This window comes from Vigna unguiculata, chromosome 3 (genome assembly GCF_037176805.1).
Source record: "Vigna unguiculata cultivar grain cowpea cultivar isolate G323 ecotype 2 chromosome 3, ASM3717680v1, whole genome shotgun sequence".
In the NCBI taxonomy this organism is placed as follows: domain Eukaryota; kingdom Viridiplantae; phylum Streptophyta; class Magnoliopsida; order Fabales; family Fabaceae; genus Vigna; species Vigna unguiculata.
In genome coordinates, this window is record NC_140794.1 from 54,250,440 (window position 1) to 54,260,613 (window position 10,174).

The window sequence follows — 10,174 nt, forward strand, 5'->3', positions numbered from 1 at the left end:
GACTGCCTTGAAAAAAAAAAGTCAAATAAGAACTCAATCAAAACAAGTAACTAAAACAACCCTTATTTTTTACTCAAGATGGCTACCTAGAAAATAAAATAAGTCAAATAAGATCGCAATCTAAGTGGGGCACAATGAACAAATATGTGGGGAGTTGCTTGTTACTTTTTGCAATTTTTAAAATTTATAGATCAATCTTTTTTTCTCATCCAATGGATGTACCTCTTATATATGACGAATTTGGAAACATCCCTTATTTTTTCTCAAGGTGGATGCCTATTAAATAAAATAAGTCAAATAAGATCTCAATCAAAGTGAGGCAAATTGAACAAATATGTTAGAAGTTGCTTCTTACATTTTCTATAATTTTTTAAAATATACTCATCAATCTTTTTTTGTCATCCAATGGATGTACCTCTTATGTATCATGAATTTGGTTACAAGTAACAAAAACAACCTTATTTTTTGCTCAAGGTGGCTACCTAGAAAATAAAATAAGTCAAATAAGATCTCAATCTAAGTGGGACACAACGAACAAAAATGTGGGGAGTTACTTGTTACTTTTTGTACAATTTTTTAAAATTTACTGATCAATCCTTTTTTGTCAACCAATGGACGTTATGTATCACGAATTTGGTTACAAATAACAAAAACAAACCTTATTTTTGCTCAAAGGCTGCCAAAAAATAAAATAAGTCAAATAAGATCTCAATCTAAGTGGGGCACAATGAACAAATATGTGGGGAGTTGCTTCTTACTTTTCGTACAATTTTTTAAAATTTACTGATCAATCTTTTTTTGTCATCCAATGGATGTACCTCTTATATATCATGAATTTGGAAACATCCCTTATTTTTTGCCTGCCTAGAAAATAAAATAAGTCAAATAAGATCTCAATCTAAGTGGGACACAATGAACAAATATATGGGGAGTTGCTTGTTAGTTTTTTGCAATATTTTTTAAAATTAACTGATCAATCTTTTTTTTGTCATCCAATGGATGTAACTATTATCTATCACGAATTTGGAATAATCAGTTATTTTTTGCTCAAGGTGGCTCCCTAACAAATAAAATAAGTCAAATAAGATCTCAATTTAAGTGGGGCACAATGAACAAATATGTGGGGAGGTCCTTATTACTTTTCATAAAATTTTCTAAAATTTAATTATCAATCTTTTATTGTCATCCAATAGATGTACCTCTTATATATCACGAATTTGGTTACAAGTAACAAAAACAACCCTTCTTTTTTGCACAAGGTGGCTGCCTAGAAAATAAAATAAGTTAAATAGGATCTCAATCTAAGTGGGGCACAATGAACAAAAATGTAGGGAGTTACTTGTTACTTTTTTTTCAATTTTTTAAATTTTATTGATCAATATTTTTTTGTGATCCAATGGATGTACCTCATATGTATCACGAATTTGGTTACAAGTAACATAAACAAACCTTATTTTTTGCTCAAGGTTGCTGCCTACCAAATAAAATAAGTCAAGTAAGATCTCAATCTAAGTGGGCACAACGAACAAATATGTCGAGAGTTGCTTCATACATTTTCTATAATTTTTTAAAATTTACTCATCAATCTTTTCTTGTCATCCAATGGATTAGCCTCTTATGTATCACGAATTTGCTTACAAGTATAAAAAACAACTCTTATTTTTTGCTCAGGGTGGCTGCCTAGAAAATAAAATAAGTCAAATAAGATCTCAATCTAAGTGGGGCACAATGAACAAATATGTAGGGAGTTGCTTGTAACATTTTGTACAATTTTCTAAAATTTACTGATCAATCTTTTTTGTCATCCAATGGATGTAACTCTTATATATCACGAATTTGGAAAGATCACTTATTTTTTTCTCAAGGTGGCTCCCTAGAAAATAAAATAAGTAAAATAAGATCTCAATCTAAGTGGGGCACAATGAACAAATATGTGGTGAGTTGCTTGTTACTTTTTGTTCAATTTTTTAAAATTCATTGATCAATCTTTTTTTGTTATCCAATGGATGTACCTCTTATGTATCACGGATTTCGTTACAAGTAACAAAAACAAACCATAATTTTTGCTCAAGGTGGCTGCCTAGTAAATAAAATAATTCAAATAAGATCTCAATCTAATCGAGGCAAATTGAACAAATATGTCGGAAGTTGCTTCTTACTTTTTCTACAATTTTTTAAAATTTACTCATCAATCTTTTCTTTTCATCCAATGGATGTACCTTTTATGTATCACGAATTTGGTTACAAGTATAAAAAATAACTCTTTTTTTTTGCTCAAGGTGGCTGCCTAGAAAATAAAATAAGTCAAATAAGATCTCAATCTAAGTGGCGCACAATGAACAAATATGTAGGGATTTGCTTGTTACTTTTTGTACAATTTTTTGAAATTTACTGATCAATCTTTTTTTGTCATCCAATGGATGTAACTCTTATATATCATGAATTTGGAAATATCCCTTATTTTTTGCTCAAGGTGGCTCCATAGAAAATAAAATAAGTCATATAAGATATCAATCTAAGTGGGACACAATGAAGAAATATGTGGGTGTTGCTTGTTACTTTTTGTTCAATTTTTTAAAATTTATTGATCAATCTTTTTTTGTCATCCAATGGATGTACCGCTTATGTATCACTAATTTGGTTACAAGTAATAAATACAAACCTTATTTTTTGCTCAAGGTGGCTGCCTAGAAAATAAAATAAGTCAAATAAGATCTCAATCTAAGTGAGACACAATGAACAAATATGGTGGGAGTTGATTCTTACTTTTTGTACAATTTTTCAAAATTTACTGATCAATCTTTTTTTGTCATCCAATGGATGTATCTCTTATATATCACGAATTTGGAAACATCCCTTATTTTTTGCTCAAGGTGGTTCCCTAGAAAATAAAATAAGTAAAATAAGATCTTAATCTAAGTGAAGTACAATAACAAATATGTGGGGGTTGCTTGTTACTTTTTGTTCAATTTTTTAAAATTTATTGATCAATCTTTTTTTGTCATCCAATGGTCCACTGGACTTACCTCTTACATATCACGAATTTGGAAACATCCCTTATTTTTTGCTCAAGGTGGCTGCCAAGTGAATAAAATAAATCAAATAAGATCTCAATTTAAGTGAGACAAAAAGAACAAATATATGGGGAGTTGTTTGTTACTTTTTGTACAATTTTTTAAAATTTACTAATCAATATTTTTTTGTCATCCAATGGATGTACCTCTTATGTATCACGAATTTGTTTACAAGTAACAAAAACAACCCATCTTTTTTGCACAAGGTGGTTGCCTAGAAAATAAAATAGGTCAAATAGGATCTCAATCTAAGTGGGGCAAAATGAACAAATATGTAGGGAGTTGCTTGTTACTTTTTGTACAATTTTTTAAAATTTATTGATCAATATTTTTTGTCATGCAATGGATGTACCTCTTATGTATCACGAATTTGGTTACAAATAACAAAAACAAACTTTATTTTTTGCTCAAGGTGGGCCTAGAAAATAAATTAAGTCAAATAAGATTTCAATCTAAGTGGGGCACAATGAACAAGTATGTGGGGAGTTGCTTGTTACTTTTTTGTAAATTTTTTAAAATTTATAGATCAATCTTTTTTTATCATCCAATGGATGTACCTCTTATATATCACAAATTCTGAAACATCCATTCTTTTTTGCTCAAGGTGGCTGCCTAGAAAATAAAATAAGTCAAGTAAGATCTCAATCTAATTGGGCACAATGAACAAATATGTGGGGAGTTGCAAGTTACCTCTAGTACAATTTTTTAAAATTTGCTGATTAATATTTTTTTGTCATCCAATGGATGTACCTTTTTTGTATCTCGAATTTGGTTACAAGTAACAAAAACTACCCTTATTTTTTGCTCAAGATGGCTACCTAGAAAATAAATTAGTGAAATAAGATCTCAATCTAAGTTGGGCACAATGAACAAATATGTGGGGAGTTCCTTGTTATTATTCGGACAAATTTTTAAAATTTAGTGATCCATCTTTTTTTGTAATCCAATGGATGTACCTCTTATGTATCACGAATTTGGTTACAAAGTAACAAAAACAATCCTTATTTTTTGCTCAGGTTGCTTAGAAAATAAAATAAGTCAAATAAGATCTCAATCCAAGTGGGCATTATAAACAACTATGTGGGAGTTGCTTGTTACTTTTTGCACAATTTTTTAAAATTTGCTGATCAATTTTTTTTTGTCATCCAATGGATGTACCTCTTATGAGTCACGAATTTGGAAAGATCACTCATTTTTTGCTCAAGGTGGCTCCTTAAAAAATAAAATAAGTCAAATAAGATCTCAATTTAAGTGGGGCATAATGAACAAATAAGAGGGGAGTTACTTGTTAATTTCGTAAAATTTTCTAAAATTTAATGATGAATCTTTTTTTGTCATCCAATGGATGTACCTCTTATGTATCACGAATTTAGTTACAAGTAACAAAAATAACCCATATTTTTTGCACAAGTTGGCTGCCTAGAAAATAAAATAGGTCAAATAGGATCTCAATCTAATCTAAGTGGGGCAAAATGAACAAATATGTAGGAAGTTGCTTGTTACTTTTTGTACACATTTTTAAAATTTATTGATCAATTATGTATCACGAATTTGGTTACAAATAACAAAAACAAACTTTATTTTTTGCTCAAGGTGGGCCTAGAAAATAAAATAAGTCAAATAAGATTTCAATCTAAATGAGGCACAATGAACAAGTATGTGGGGAGTTGCTTGTTACTTTTTGTAGAATTTTTTAAAATTTACAGATCAATCTTTTTTTATCATCCAATGGATGTACCTCTTATATATCACAAATTCTGAAACATCCCTTCTTTTTTGCTCAAGGTGCTGCCTAGAGAATAAAATAAGTCAAGTAAGATCTCAATCTAATTGGGCACAATGAACAAATATGTGGGGAGTTGCAAGTTACCTCTCGTACAATTTTTTAAAATTTGCTGATTAATATTTTTTTGTCATCCAATGGATGTACCTTTTTGGTATCTCGAATTTGGTTACAAGTAACAAAAATTACCCTTATTTTTTGCTCAAGATGGCTACCTAGAAAATAAATTAGTGAAATAAGATCTCAGTCTAAGTTGGGCACAATGAACAAATATGTGGGGAGTTCCTTGTTATTATTCGGACAAATTTTTAAAATTTAGTGATCCATCTTTTTTTGTCATCCAATGGATGTACCTCTTATGTATCACAAATTTGGTTACAAGTAACAAAAACAATCCTTATTTTTTGCTCAAGGTGGTTGCTTAGAAAATAAAATAAGTCAAATAAGATCTCAATCTAAGTGGGACACAATGAACAAATATGTGAGGAGTTTCTTTTTACTTTACGTACTATTTTTTAAATTTTACTAATCAATCTTTTTTTGGTCATCCAATGGATGTACCTCTTATGTATCACGAATTTGGTTACAATTAACAAAAATAACCCTTATTTTTTGCACAAGATGGCTGCCTAGAAAATAAAATAAGTCAACTAACATCTCAATATAAGTGGGACACAATAAAGAAAAATATGGGGAGTTGGTTGTTACTTTTGTAGAATTTTTTAAAATTTACTAATCAATATTTTTTTGTCATGCCATGGATGTAACTCTTATATATCACGAATTTGGAAACATCCTTTTTTTTGCTCAAGGTGGGTGCTTAGAAAATAAAATAAGTCAAACAAGATCTCAATCTAAGTGGGGCACAATGAACAAATATGTGGGGAGTTGCTCGTTACTTTTTGTACAATTTTTTAAAATTTACTAATCAATCTATTTTTTTCATCCAAATGGATGTACCTCTTATCTATCACGAATTTGGTTACAAATAACAAAAACAATTCTTATTTTTTGCAGAAGGTGGTTGCCTAGAAAAGAAAATAAGTCAAATAAGATCTAAATCTAAGTGGGGGCACAATGAAGAAAAATTTATGGAGTTGCTTGTTACTTTTTGTACAATTTTTTAAAATTTACTAATCAATTTTTTTTTGTCATCCAATGAATATACCCCTTATGTAAAACTAATTTGGAAACATCACTCATTTTTTTCTCAATGTGGCTGCTTGGAAAATAAAATAAGTCAAATAAGATCTCGATCTAAGTGGGGTACAATGAACAAATATGTGGGGAGTTACATCTTACTTTTTGTACATTTTTTTAAAATTCACTTATCAATCTTTTTTTGTCATCCAATGGTCCAATGGATGTACCTCTTATATATCACGAATTTGGAAACATCCCTTATTTTTTGCTCAAGGTGGCTGCCTAGAAAATAAAATAAGTCAAATAACATCTCAATCTAAGTGGGGCACAATGAACAAATATGTGGGGAGTTGCTTGTTATTATTCGGACAAATTTTTAAAATTTACAGATCTATCTTTTTTTTTTCATCCAATGGATGTACCTCTTATGTATGATGAATTTGGTTACAAGTGACAAAAATAATCCTTATTTTTTTCACAAGGTGCCTGCCTAAAAAATAAAATAAGTCAAATAAGATCTCAATCTAAGTGGTACACAATGAACAAATATGTGGGGAGTTGCTTGTTACTTTTCGTATAATTTTTTAAAATTTACTGATCAATCATTTTTTGTCATCAATAGATGTACCTCTTATCTATCACGAATTTGGTTACAAGTAACTAAAACAACCTTTATTTTTTGCTTAAGGTGGCTGCCTAGAAAATAAAATAAGTCATATAAGATCTCAATCTAATTGGGTACAATGAACTAATATGTGGGAAGTTGCTAGTTACTTTTCGTACAATTTTTTTAAAATGTACTGATTAATCTTTTTTTGTCATCCAATGGAAGTACCTTTTATGTATCACGAATTTGGTTACAATTTATAAAAACTACTCGAATTTTTTGCTCAAGGTGGTTGCCTAGAAAATAAAATAAGTCAAATAAGATCTGAATCAAAGTGGGACACAATGAACAAACAAGTGGAGAACTGCGTATTACTTTTTGTACAATTTTTTAAAATTTACTGATCAATCTTTTTTGTCATAATGGATGTACTTCTTATATACCACAAATTTGCTTACAAGTCACAAAAACAACCTTTATTTTTTGGACAAGTTGGCTGGATTGATAAAAAAATAAGTCAAATGAGATCTCAATCTAAGTTGAGCACAATGAACAAATATGTGGGAAGTCGTTTGTTACTTTTCGTACAATTTTTTAAAATTTACTAATTAATCATTTTTTTATCATCCAAAGGATGTACTTCTTATGTACCACAAATTTGATTACAAGTCACAAAATTCAAATCTTATTGTTTGAACAAGGAGGCTGGCTTGAACAAGGAGGTTGACTAGAAGGAAAAAAAAATAGGCCAAATCAGATAGGCAAATAAGTGAGGTATAAGAACATATATGTGAGGAGCTGCACGTTACTTTTTGAACAATTTTTTAAAATTTACTAATAAATTGTTTTTTTATCCAATGAGATGTACTTTTTATGTACCACGATTTTGCTTACAAGTCAAAAAACAATCTTTATTTTTTGCACAAGGAGACTGCCTTGAGAAAAAAAGTCAAATAAGATGTCAATATAAGTGGGGCATAATAAACAAATATGTGGGGAGTTGCTTGTTACTTTTCGTACAATTTTTTAAAATTTACTGATCAATTTTTTTGTCTAATGGGATGTACTTCTTATGTACCACGAATTTCATTATAAATTACAAAAATCAATCATTATTGATTGCACTAGGAAAATAAGTGGTACATAAAGAAAAAATAGGAGGGGAGCTGCATATTACTTTTCGTATAACTTTTTAAAGTACCACAAATTTGCTTAAAAGTCACAAAAACAACCCTTATTTTTTGCACAAGGTGATTGACTTGATAAAAAATAAGTTAAATCAAATCTCAATCAAGATGGGCACAATGAACAAATATGTGGGGAGTTATTTGTTACTTTTCGTTCAATTTTTTAAAATTTATTAATTAATCATTTTTTTTATCATCTAAAGGGATGTACTACTAAATTAGTATTAACTATTTCAATGTTATATTAACATTAACAAATTAGTAAATACATTGTTACTAATCTAAAATATAATAAATTTATAATTGAGACGAAAATAATTGGTTTCACGAATTTTAGTTAATGCATTATCAATGTTTAGATAATAGAGATAAAAAAATTAAGTTTTTAATAATACGATAATTAAAAACTAAAAGGTTTAATTGTATTATTTTTATTGACTAAAATTTAGTTTCTAAAATAAATTAAAAATGACTAAAAAAATTTCTAACTACATCTAAACAAGACACTAAGAATATTATTTTTAAATAAACAAATATATTTTTAATGATGGGCTAATTAGTAAAAATATAACATCATGATACTTGATAATTTTAATTAAAAACATTAATTTAATCACTAGAATAATAAGTTATTATTAATTCATATTTAATTCATTTTTTAAAATACTAGTAATATTTTATTAAAATGATACTATATAATAATTTATTTACCTACAGTAACATTTTTAAAAAATGTTACAATATTATTGTTAAAATTAAATATAGTAACATTTGTAAGAAAATGTTATAGAATGTATTTAGTAAAATTTTTATTAGATGTAATCGAGCAAATGTTATTAAAATTACTAAATCTTGTGGTGTCCAAGCCATAAGTGTTGATTTTTGTAACTCATAATCAAATTCGAGGTACATAAGATATATATCCCATTGGATGATAAAAAAAGATTGATTAGAAAATTTAAAAAAAGATTAGCTCCCCACTTATTTGTTTATTATGCCTTACTTATTTGCCTATGTGGTTTGACATTTTTTTTTCAAGCCAGCAACCTAGTGCAAGCAATAAGAGTGAGTTTTTCAAACTTATAATCAAATTTGAAGTACATAAGGGATACATCTCATTGGATGATAAGATTGATTAGGAAATTTTAAAAAATTTTACGAGAAGTAATATGCAGCTCCCCACTTATTTATTTATTATGCCCCACTTATTTGCCTAGCTGGTTTGGACTATTTTTTTTTTCAACTCAACCATCTAGTGCAAGCAATAATGGTTTATTTTTGTAACTTATAATCAAATTCGGGGTACATAAGAGGTACATCTCATTGGATGATAACAAAAAGATTGAGATTGATCAGTAAATTTTGAAAAATTATACGTAAAGTAATACACAACTCCCCACGTATTTGTTCATTGTTCTTTGTGCCCCACTTATTTGCCTATTTGGTTTTACCTATTTTTTTATTTTCTATTACAGCCCATGCAAACAATAAGGGTTGACTTTTGTAACTTATAATCAAATTCGGGATACATAAGAGGTACATCCAATTCAATGATAAAAAAGATTGATTAATAAATTTTAAAAAATTGTACCAAAACAAATAAGCAGCTTCCCAAATAGTTTGGCCTATTTTTTTCAAGTTAGTCACCTAATGCAAGCAATAAGGGTTAATTTTTGTAACTTATAATCAAATTCAGGGTACGTAAGGGTACATCGCATTGGATGATAAAAAAAATTGATTAGTAAATTTTAAAAAATATTAAGTGAAGTAATACACAACTTCTCACTTATTTGTTTATTATTTTCCACTTATTTGCTTATCTAGTTTGACCTATTTTTTTTTCTTCAGGTCAGCCACTTATTGCAAGTAATAAGGGTTTTTTTTTTACTTATGATCAAGTATGTGGTACATAAGAAGTGCATCCCTTTGAATGATAAAAAAAATTGATCATTAAATTTTACAAAATTGTACGAAAAATAATACGCAACTCCCCACTTATTTGTTCTTTGTGTCCCACTTATTTGCCTATCTAGTTTGGCCTATTTTTTTGTTTAAGTCTACCACCTAGTGCAAGAAATAAGGATTGATTTTTGTAACTTATAATCAAATTGGTGGTACATAAGAAGTGCATCCCATGGATGATAAAAATAAAATATTGATGAGTAAATTTTAAGAAAATTCTATGAAAAGTAATAGCAGCTCCTGAATTATTTGTTCTTTGTGTCCCACTTATTTGTCTATCTAGTTTGGTCTATTTTTTCTTCAATTCTATCACCTAGTGCAAGATGATAAAAATAAAATATTGATGAGTAAATTTTAAGAAAATTCTATGAAAAGTAATAGCAGCTCCCCATTTATTTATTCTTTGTGTCCCACTTAT